Source organism: Heloderma suspectum, chromosome 6 (genome assembly GCF_057233095.1).
Source record: "Heloderma suspectum isolate Gila_16-S chromosome 6, 16-S_ref, whole genome shotgun sequence".
NCBI classification, from domain to species: Eukaryota; Metazoa; Chordata; class Lepidosauria; order Squamata; family Helodermatidae; genus Heloderma; species Heloderma suspectum.
This window is the reverse complement of record NC_139463.1, coordinates 94,214,746-94,225,794: the sequence shown is the minus strand read 5'-3', so window position 1 is coordinate 94,225,794 and position 11,049 is coordinate 94,214,746. Positions and strand designations below refer to the sequence as shown.

The window sequence follows — 11,049 nt, the reverse complement described above, 5'->3', positions numbered from 1 at the left end:
CGGCCGGCGGCTCTGCAGAATTGCTGCAGAGCACAGCCGGCCAGCCAGGATTCCAGGGGGGGGAGGAACGGAGCGCCTCCCCCTGCCGGCGAGGATTCCGGGGGGAGGGACGGAACGCCTCCCCCTGCGCCATCAGCATAATCCCCGAAAGGTAAGTAATGTTCGTAGATCCCTACTCTGAACCCCTGGAAAGTAGCAGCACCAACTCTCAATGGTGACCTTGCAAAATGTGTTGTAGATCTGGATGAGCTGGGTGGGGAGCAGAGCTCGGTCCCAGATGTGGTGGTGATGGCGTCTCTGGGGTGTCATGAAGAGTAAGTGGCTGATATTAAAAGAACATCTGTACATGATCCTAAATCATGGAATGGGACCTTTGCCCTATATGTAGGCCTAATCCAGCCTGTGAGGCTGCACTATCCAGCCCTGGCACTCTGTCCAGACACTCCTCCTGCAAGAGCATGATATGCATCCCCAATCACAGTGTGCTAGATAGTGTGGTTTAAAACTGTCCATCCTGTGGGGATTAAAATCAGGCCCTCTCCACTCCTCACCTGATCCATGCCAGTCAGAGCCAGAGAGATTTTAAACTCCTTGTGGGTATGAATTTGGTGCTTCTGTGGGAGGGTGGGGGTGGTTGCACCCACTTTGAGCTCTGGCCCCACCCTCTGCTGGCAGGTGGCACCCCCAACAAGCTTCCAGGGAGCCAATGCACCCCTCGGGGCAAAAACACTTTCCCATCCTTGTCCTTAAGGCTGCTACCCTGAGGCACCTATTTTGCTGACTGCTGATCATGTATTCTCAGAATCTCATTGGATGTTTCAAGCTGAAGAAGAACGTCTTGGAGAAATAGTGCTTGATTCTTAACTGACCATTACAAATTAGGTCATTACAAATCTCAGTGATATTGATAATTGGTATGTGGTAAAAGATCTAAAACTGTGTTTGGCTGGTGCAGGAGCATTTGCCATGCTTCATGATGTCCTTTGCTATTGTATATAATGGGTGATTTGCTCTGTCTTTGAAGGGAAAGAGGACAACCAATTTCTTACAAGGTATAAGCAGTAGGAGGTTAGGGCTCAATCTGATTGAGATACAGTCGTCAGCAGCCTCTGAATTGGAAGCTGCCAAGTATCCAATGCAGAGCAGCTAGAGCAGGTAGGCAATCCTGGCCTCCATCCTCCAGCTGCCCTGCATTTTTGGCTAGATGGGTGATTTTGCTTGTCTAGCCATGGCTTTGTGGATGGGGAGGGAAGGAGGCTGGGACATGCATATGAAGCTGTGTAATGTGGCTTCTGCAGTCTCCTCCCCTCCCCACCCCTGAGACTTGCCCCTTTTCTCCATCTCCACACTCCATTTCCAAGCACAGAGACATAGCCAGTGTGGAGAGAACCGCGCTGGCTACGAGGGGGCTACGTAGTGTGGTTTCTCCTGGTTCCAACCTTGGACCCCAGAAACCAAAATATCCTATGGCCCTCCAGACAATGTCTAGTGGCTATAGAATTGTGCTTAATTGTTTTAACTTGTAGATTCCATCTCTCCAGATAATACTCTCAGCTGGGCCAGTCTTATTATCAAAAAGATTCGTTTCCTCTCCAGCTCCTGACCAAGGCCTGGCATTTCTGGTGTCCTTTCCTTTAGCTGTTTATCACTGTAAGCCCAAATGGCTCCATCCTATCCAACAAAGCAGAAATGAAAACTTCTGTTCAAATGAGAGAAACAACATTTTCTTCTGCAATTCCACAGGGAATCCCCAGATTTGAACAGGCACTTAGCAACCCGTTGATTATCAAAAAGGATGTAATTAATTTTGCTACTTTTCAATAGGTATGGACTTGCAGTGATCACTACAACAAACCAATCCAACAGTGGGAAGGATTGTATAAATCTATACTCTCATTTCTGCAGATAGAGACTAAGAACAGGCAAGGATTGTTGTTGTTGTTCAGTCGTTCAGTCGTGTCCGACTCTTCGTGACCCCATGGACCATAGCACGCCAGGCCTTCCTGTCCTGCGCTCTCTCCCGGAGCGTGCACAAGTTCATATTCATTGCATCCGTAATGCTATCTAGCCATCTCATCCTCTGCCGTCCCCTTCTCCTTTTGCCTTCAGTCTTTCCCAGCATCAGGGTCTTTTCCAGGGAGTTTTCTCTTCGCATTAGGTGGCCAAAATATTGGAGCTTCAGCTTCATTATCTGTCCTTCCAGCATACTTTAGATTTTAGACTCTGGGGTCCAGGCATATCTGTAGACTAGAGACTAAAAAGCTATTCAAGTCAGCCATTTTTGCCTCTGTTTTAGATGGAAATGTGGGATTTCTAGCTAGAGGGAAGATTTATAAACAGTATGATGTTATTATCCATTTTTTTGCTGGTTTTACTTTATCATACAGCATGCAAACCTCACATTGTTAAATGCAGTGTGTGTTATCCACACTCTCCACTTCACAAGTATCATCAGAGAGGAGACCTCATCATTGGTGGCATTGTTTCTCACAGCTTCATCATCTCCAGTTCAATAACTTTTACCAGCCAACCCCCACCAGTGAATTCTGATGAGATTAAGTAAGGCATTAACTATTTATGCCATTTATTTATTATACAGATTTATATACCATTTTCTACTGATCTACCAAAGCAGATCATTTCATTTTAGGATGCAATCCCATGCATGTTTCAACAAAAGGTTCTACAATTTGCAGCCTGGCTGTAGCATTCTGGGAGTTGTAGGATTCTTTTTCTATATCATTCAATAGCCACCTCTGGATGTTTCACTTACAATTCAAAATACATAGAAATGTTCTTATTAATATTAACATAATAATTATTAACATAATATAAACATAACATATTGCAGTTAGAATGCAGTAATACAATCACTGGTCAATGACTATGTAACTTCTTTGGTCACCGGAGTGATTAGTCCTACAGGTTGAAACCTCAGTTCAATGTCTTATTGGATTTGGTGGTAGAAAAAGAAAATGAAATTAGGGAGAACAACAATGACTATTGTGTCACCTTAAAGACTAATACATTTTACTGGTATAAACGTTCATGGACACTGTCCATCCAGACAGCAGGAAAGGGATGGGACATGTGAGGTCTGAGGTCTGGATCTCCAGAGATACAAGAGAATGTTAATAGCAGCTATGGGACCACTGGTTTTGAACTGAGTTAAATAGCATCTTCTAATAGTTTAGAGTCAAATACTTTCTTTTAGTATACCCTACTCTAAATAGGCACCTTACTGTTAAAGTACTGGGCGCAGCATGATCTGATGCTGTTTAGCTATCTAATCTTTGTGTAAAATACCTCTCAAGAAATCCTGATATATAATACAGCAATAAATTATACTAGTCAGGTTGATGCAAAATAAAGCTGTGATAACTTTGGAAAGTGTAGAATATCCTTCTGATGCAGATTGCAACTCTTATTCTAGAGTGGTGCCCAACAATTACCAACACATCCTGGCTTTGGCATTTGCAGTAAAGGAGATCAATGAAAACCCTCAGATCTTACCCAATCTCACCTTGGGCTTCCACATCTATGACAGCTATTTCAGTGCACAGAGGACCTATCATGCCACAATGCTACTTACATCTGCACTGGAAAGCTTTGTCCCGAACTACATATGTGACATGGAGAAAAACCTGGTGGCAGTTATTGGGGGACTGGACTCTGAAACCTCTCTGTATGTGGCAATTGTCTTGGATACCTACAAGATTCCACAGGTGGGATTCTCTCTCTCTCTCTTTCTCTCTCTCTGTGTGTGTGTGTGTGTGTGTGTGTGGTATATGGACTTTCACACTTCCAGATAGTTGATTGGATGAAGAAATTTGTACATTTCTAATTATCAGATGACCATATCTTTGGCATGAATGTCACATTCAGACTTAGAAATAGAGACTTGATGGTTCATTCAGTAATGAGAGTGAAACCCCAATAATGTAGTTGTGAATTTGTGCCCACAGGGAGGAGTGGAGCTGGGCAGGAACAAAAGAGGACACCAGGCAGGGCACAACATTTGTATGACTTACAAGTAACAAGGAAGAGCTTCGGCTATTGGGCAGTATAGAAATGAAATAAATAAATAAATAAATAAATAAATAAATAAATAATAGCATATATGCAGGATCCTGTTTCTGACATCTTGTGCTATCAGAAATGGTATGTCTAAGCCTGCTTTCTGGGTACATGTTGGAAAGTGGAAATCAGCAGCCACCAACAGATAAGGGTTGGTTCCATGACTGCTGCTCAAACTACCAGGGACATGGTGAGGAGCATAATCTGATTGCTTGAGGGGAGGAGGGGACTGGGTTTGCCAAGGCAAATAAAGCTGGTTGTTGGAGGTCCATTGCCTCAGGCATGGAAATCCTTCCATCCTGTCGCCACCCTGGTGGACAGCCTGTAGTGGGTTTCCTGGAGAAGTGGGAATCCAGCCTTATCCTCTGTCCATGTGAGTACCCATGGAGCTTTACAAAAAGGAGAATATATGTGTGTGTAGAAGGGTAGAATCCTAGAGGAAAGAAAAGGCCAGAACTGATGGAACTGGAGAACCAATACAGAGAGATAGACCACGGAGAGTAAGATAATTCTTGAATAAGGAACCAGGATAAATTAGGGGCTGTTTAGAAATGCTAGCTGGATGCATTTATCTCTGGTTGTTTTATTATCCTATTGCTCAGGCCACAGGACAGAAAGAACAAAAAGTAATGAGGGCAAACTATTTTGCCTGTTTTCTCTTAGTCTCATGAAACAGGGCATTGCTCTGATAGATATGTAAAGTCTCATGACAGTCTCTGATAGATAGTGTAAAGGCACAATTCTATGCATGTTTGACAGAAGAGAAGTCCTAAAACAGCCATGATGGCTGGAGCATGCTGGGAGTTGTATGACTTCTTTCTGTCTAAACATGCATAGGATTGCATCCTATATGTTTCAAGAAGAGGAGATTTGAGCCAAGAATAGGAGATTTGAGCCAAGAACAGGAGATTTGAGCCAAGGAGCTCAAATTGGCTGTGATGTCAACTTGTTTAGTGGGTTTGGTGGAAAGTGAGCTCATTATGTGAGATTATCTTCCCATGTCTGCTGAAAAGCTAAGCAGCTGAAAGCTGCAGCTGAAAGAAACTTCAACAATCTCCTTCCTTCAGGAACTACAGATACCCACATAATTTAGCAGTCTTGTGGTTCCTATACAGATAATCAGACCCTAACCAGTCTCTGACAGATAAACTGACCAACCAGTTCTAACTGGATAATGGAGAAAACTACACCTACCCAGGGAAGGAAGGGGAGATGCTATTGTAAACCAGGCATGTCTTTTAAAGCAACAAGTCACGCATGCACACATGTAGCAGCCATATCGGGGGTCAGACTAAGTAGCCTCATGCAGTCTCATGCTTCATGTTCTTGCTGAGCTTTTTCTCCCTTGAATATATTGTTGTAAGCTGACAAGACACAGGAATTCCTTATCTTGTCAAAGGTCATACAATTGTATATCTTGTTCTCTGCTGTTCTCTTCTGTTCTCTCCTTATCATGGCTACCCTATAACCCAGTTCTTGTATTATAAACAATAGTGCTAGGAGAAGAAATGTTGAGGACTGCAACCCCACATGGGAAGGGGAGGAGGAGCCGTTTCATATGTGTCATAATGTCTATAAAAACAATGTGCTGATGTATTTCGGGGCTTCTGGCTCTTTGGAAATGATTCCAGCCTTAAGCCCGTGCGTTAAATAAAGAATCTCTTTTTCCTTCACTCCGTGGTCTCTCTGACTCTGGGTTCTGCAACATAAATGGTGCTGTGACTCGGATGTGGCAGGCTCTGAGCCAGACAGGTGGCATTGCCTGCTCTTGATCGCCGCACCGGGAAGACGAGCTCAGTGTACGCCTCTCTTTCTTGGCGCCACCGACCTTTTTGTCGGGTGAATGGGAGAAAGCCTGCGCTGGGACCGCCTGAATGGCAGCGAGTGGCAAGAGAACCTTGGGAAGCGGAGGAAGGAACTTGAACCCTGCCTGTATCGCAGCTGCAATTGAGTTGAAACCCACATTGGAAGCCTTCAGGAGAAAGGCAAGTATATGGGAAAAAGAGGGCCCCGCCTTTAGGGAGAAAGGCCACTGGGCAGAAAAAAAGAGGGCCCCGCCTTATGAAGAAGGTCAGTTGGTGGTATACGTATACAAAAGAACCTACTCCTTGCGGGTAGAAGGGGGGCCTGATCACACCTCCAAGTGGGCGCCAGTACCCAGCACGCCAGTACTCAGTAGGAAGCTGAGGAAGCTGGGGAAGCCGCTTTCCGCTCTGGTAAAAAGTGGGAAAAGTGGGTGGCAGGGACATATGGATGCAGTGGAGAGATTGATGATTGTGTGAGTGGCTACTGCGGTTTCTGACGCATACCGTTGACCGTCTGGGTGCCCAGGCCAGTAGCAAAGTGCGTGGTGTGTAAAATCCTCTTGTGTCGGCCAGTGAGACCCCTTACTCACTGACCAATTCCCATTCCTTAATTGTGTCTGTCTTCAATTTAGGAGGGAGGCTATGGGTGGTGGGGGAAGCAAACCTTGCACCCCCTTGAGATGTATGTCAAACAAAGAAGGAAAAAGGTTTTTTTAAAAAAAGATTCAGAATAGAGAGAGAAAACAGCAAAAAGCTCAAGGTTGAGCTGAGAGGAAAAAAAGAACAAGATCTGAGGCTGTTAATTAGAAAAATGTTGCAGGACAGTCTGGCTTTTAACAAAGCGTGGGAGCGTGAGAGTGTAAGGCCGAAGAAGTAGCTGTTAGCCTAGCGCGCCGAGAGAGGGGGGGCAGGAAAATTGCCCACAACGTTCTGAGTTGTGCAACATCATCACCTCGCCTAATTGAGATGAAATCCCTAAGAAATGGAAACTGAAAATGAAGACCCAGAAGATGAAGGCAAAATAGAAAATAAAGGTGAAGAATCAGCCCCCAGAGCACAGGCTAGACCCCTCTTTGAGTGAAAAGTGTGCCATAAGACTGTCCCAAAGCAGAATGAAGCGGAAAGACCACGTTGAAGATCTCTGCCAAGGTAACCGTGTTTAGCTTTGAACTGTGTTAGAATTGCATAGAGCCTGTAGCTACTGACCATCGGCTATATGATTTCTGAAGAGCGTAACCATTAAGCTTTTGCCGTGGGATTCCCTGCAATGAAGAAATCTCACTGATTTGAGTGTCCAGTGTTACACTGCCTAAGTGTGTGTGCTGAAGAGATCGAGAAACCAGACAGCATGTTCCTGGCCAAGCCAAAATCACACTACTACCATGCTCCTGAAAGCTGCAATAAACTGTGTAAGCTGGGAGACCCAACCTGATTGAGAAGAAAAGAAGATATTGGAGCAACTGTCTTAAAAAACAATGAGATCTGTGTAGCTGGCTGGCTGACGCTGTCAGTGATGTTGCAACTTTAAATTAAGACTGTTTTCCTGTTTGAGACCCCAGCGAAGAAAGCTGACCTGAGTTATTTGTTGCCTGTGCCAAAGCAAGAATTTGGCTGCCCTGTACCTCATTGTGTCCTGTTTTGAGCTTGGGATTTACAAATACAAACAAACTGAGAAGCTTGCCTTTGAAGTCCTGCAAATCACCCCACCGCCTCCCCCAAGATTAATGGCTGCCTGAAAAATGCAAGTATAAAGCGATGCCCATCACCCCCCAGCGTCCTGAGTTTCGGCACTCAGTGTTTCAGTGCTTTCGTGTACCAGGTTAGAAGAGAAAGGAAAAAAAGAGTAAGTTTTTAAAATGTCTGTGAGAACCTGACTGAAGTAGAATAAAATTTACAGAGGAGTTGCCCAAGTTAAAGCGTCATGGCTAGAGAGCTGAGCTGTGCCGCTCTGTTTAGACAGAGGCCTTGCTAAAAAGTTAAAGGCCCTTGTCTGTCAGAAGGGGTGTAGGGCCACACTTCCCCTTTTTAAACTGATGCAAAAGTGGAGAGCCTTTGCTAGAAACATCTCATCTTCATTGCCCAGAGCCTTCTCTGTTTGCCTCCATCATCATCTAGGCTTTTTAGAGACACTCTGCACATAGACTAAAATTTTAAATTGTCAAAGACTTGCCATGGACAGTGCTGTGAAGCTTTTGATAAACTTGAACTCTCATCGCTGTGGACCGTGTGTCTATGTTTGTAGTCAGCTCAGTGTACAGCAGGCTGAGTTTGATCTATGACTTTTAGATTTCCTTCTGCCAGAACTCATGCAGCATAGAGTTGCCGATGCAAAAATGGTGACCTAGAACTCTTTGTGTGTGTGGGTATGCCCGTCCCTTGATTTTAATGGGCCCTGAGCTTTCAGCCAGAAGAGCAGTATGATTGCTGGATCTGCTCCATCATGCCTTACCGTGCTAGAAGTGCTTTCCATTCATTGTGTTAAATTGCAGAAAAAAGTTTTCTTTTGTGTATATTTTATGATTTCTTAAATATCATAATATATATGTGATATTTGCAGATTAGTGTTAGTTGCAACTCCAAATGATACTGAGTGTGTGGTTCCCAATGGATGACAAGGGGAAAAGACAAAGTCAAGTAGAGAAAGACAGAACCAAGTAGAAAAGAAAGAATAGAGAAAGTAGCAGACAGATAGAGAAGGAAAAAAAAAGAAGAAGAAAGAGGAGGCAAGAGGCAAAGAAAAAAACATTTGTAGAGAAGAAGCGTGGCCATAGTTGCCCCCAGGGTAAATTAAAAGCAGCTGATTGTGCCTGGAGCTTATTACCTGGGGTAAAGTAGCCACAATAATGTAATAGTTCTTTAAAATAAGAAAATGTAACTAGAAGGAGAAGAAGAGCCTATCCCAAATGTGTGTCATTGGGACTAGTGTAAGGCAGAAAGGTTTAAGTAAGTGAGTTTAACTTAAAAAAGACAAATAAAGAGACAAGGCTGGTGCATGGAGCAGAAAGTTTTATATAAAAAGTTTGAAACATGATCTGTAATACAGGCAGATCAGCAAAGAAAAAGAAAGCAAAAGAAAGAGAAAAAAATTGTCTTCCCATACTAATGAATAAAAGTGTTATCAAGCACTTTGGGAAGCGAAGTTGTTTACAGGAAGCTGTGCCTGAGAACCAAACACTTCTAGCCTATGCTGAAAATGCTTGCTAGTGTTGTGTTGCCTCATGGGTAACATGTATGGTATAAAACCCATTTAGCCCAATAGTCCGTGGTTCAGAGAAGCTGTCTGATCCAACCATTAAGTATGCCTGTGTGCTGTAAGTTACCCAATAAAGTCTCCTTGTAAGTAACCCCCCCCCCCTGGAATCCCAAAACACAAGTGGGGCTAGAGCGCCTCACCCAGTATCAAACCCTGCTGTTAAAAGCCGTAAAGGCAGGTATAAAGAAGTCAATTAATATGACCAAAGTGTCTAAAGTGCTGCAAGGTGCCACCGAGGCCCCAGAGCGTACTTGGAGCATCTTTCAAATGCCTATCGCCAGTATACCTCCCTCAACCCAGAGGCCCAAGAAGACGTGGACGAAAGAAAAAAAGAAGAAGACCCGGCAGAGGCAGAAGATTCTTAAAAAAGAAACAGTGTGCCCAGTGTGGACAAGATGGACATTAGTGGCAATGCCCAAATAAAATAAATCAAATACACAAAGGAGAAAACCAAAGGGGCCAGAATGGGCGAAAAGAGAGACAGCTTGAGAGGGGCCATGACATTGACTGTGAGGGGCCGTGACATTGACTTCATGATTGACACTGGAGTGGCATCAAGAGCAAGCAAACGTTAGCCTTAAACAAGAAGTCCAAACACTGAGCAAAGTTCTTCAAGCCCAGCGTCGCTTTGTCTTAGAAAATAAGCCATTCCCATCACAGAAGTTCATCCTTTCCAACCAAGAGTTAAATTATGAGTTAAAGAGGGAAGAATAACCCTTTGACTCCCAGATAGAGAGGACTGAAAACTGTCATATTTTCCACCCCCGCAGCTATGAAAGCAGCTGGAGTTAAACCCTGGATACATTGGACACGAGTCAAGAGAGCGAGAGGGGGAAAGTAGACTGTAAACAGAAATCCTGAAAATCCTTTAAAAATCATTCTAAAAAAGCAGTAAGAAGACTCAGGCTAGACCTTACTGTGGACACACCAGGAGACTGTCCCCCTGCGTACGGTCAGACCTGCAACTGGAGAATTGAAGAAGGGGACTAGACCCTACTGCAGCTTGCCAGGTGAATAGCTGCCCGGCGTACGGTCAGATCCCAAAGAAGATCAAACATGCGTGTTGTAGTGTTAGTAGTGTTGCATTGTGTTTCCTTAATAAGGTGCAAAAAGGGGGGTCTGCCCCTGGAAGGAGAAGTTTGTCCCAGTGATTTGCTGATAATTACTGGCTTCACCTGGCTAACATCACGAGAGTAAAACATTTTTGTTTGCCAAGAGGTATACCTGCAAACAGGCTTATTAGCTCTTGCCTAATACCTGTCTGTAGACATCCTAGGAAAATTCAAAAAGTTACCATGTTAAGAGTTTATGGTGTAAGTTTAACTTATTCCCAAAATGTTAATTGGGGCATGGTTGCAAAGATCCTACCCCCTACAGAGTTCACTCTATGCACCCCCATCATTGCTAAAACAAATGCTACGTGTGCACGAATGCTTAATTGTCATAAATTTTCCAGAAAATATAAAGCTATCCCTGGCCCCCTTCCACTGTAATAAAATTCAAAACATATCTTTTAATGATGCCCACATACTTTTACCTCATGGATGGTTTTAGACATGTAGTTCCCGCACTTGGTCATTCATTCCTGCCAACTTGTCTAATAACCACCCATGTTGCCTCAGCTGCCAATTGAACTGGTGCCAATTCTTCCCCTGTGGCCTGAGAAAATCCGTCGACGGCAGCCTCGAGCACTCCAACTAACTAAAAATTGTAATAGTCATGTGCAGTTATATTCTGACTCAGAAAAATTGGCCTTAACAATGTCACTGGTTGGGGTTCCAGGTTTAGCCTTGGCTGATGGTCTGGAGATCAACCGGTTAGCTTGCAGCTTAGCCAAAAGCATAAATGCCACCTCACGAGCATTGTCATTGTTAAATAAAGAGTTGCGTGATCTAAGAGGTGCAGTTCTAGAAA

At 44.0% G+C, this 11,049-nt stretch overlaps 1 long non-coding RNA gene across 1 annotated transcript; it reads left to right on the top strand.

Annotated features, from left to right (window-relative positions):
* The first annotated feature begins 6,777 nt into the window (after positions 1 to 6,777).
* Positions 6,778 to 10,787, top strand: LOC146341883 (uncharacterized). The gene is made up of 2 exons (XR_014783878.1): positions 6,778 to 7,725; positions 9,906 to 10,787. It is a non-coding gene; the product is annotated as an uncharacterized LOC146341883 (long non-coding RNA).
* Positions 10,788 to 11,049: the final 262 nt, after the last annotated feature.